This window comes from Triticum dicoccoides, chromosome 2B (assembly GCF_002162155.2).
Source record: "Triticum dicoccoides isolate Atlit2015 ecotype Zavitan chromosome 2B, WEW_v2.0, whole genome shotgun sequence".
Classification (NCBI taxonomy): domain Eukaryota; kingdom Viridiplantae; phylum Streptophyta; class Magnoliopsida; order Poales; family Poaceae; genus Triticum; species Triticum dicoccoides.
In genome coordinates, this window is record NC_041383.1 from 317,674,228 (window position 1) to 317,674,479 (window position 252).

Genomic DNA, 252 nt, shown 5'->3' on the forward strand with positions numbered 1-252 from the left:
AAATGAACCTTGCAGCCTAAAAATAACTTGCAGAGAGCGACGAAACCAGAGATATGCAGAATTGAACCTGGTGTGAGATTGTGCAGTTGGATCCCATAGAATTCCAATAGACCCCTAAGGAAGGGGTGGATTGGGAATCCTATGCCTCTTAGGAGGAATGAAATGAAGCACACCCTCTCCTCTTGGCTGGGGTTGGGGACATTCTCGGATAGCACGTCATCGCCCATGGAAGCTAATCCCACCGCACGGGGA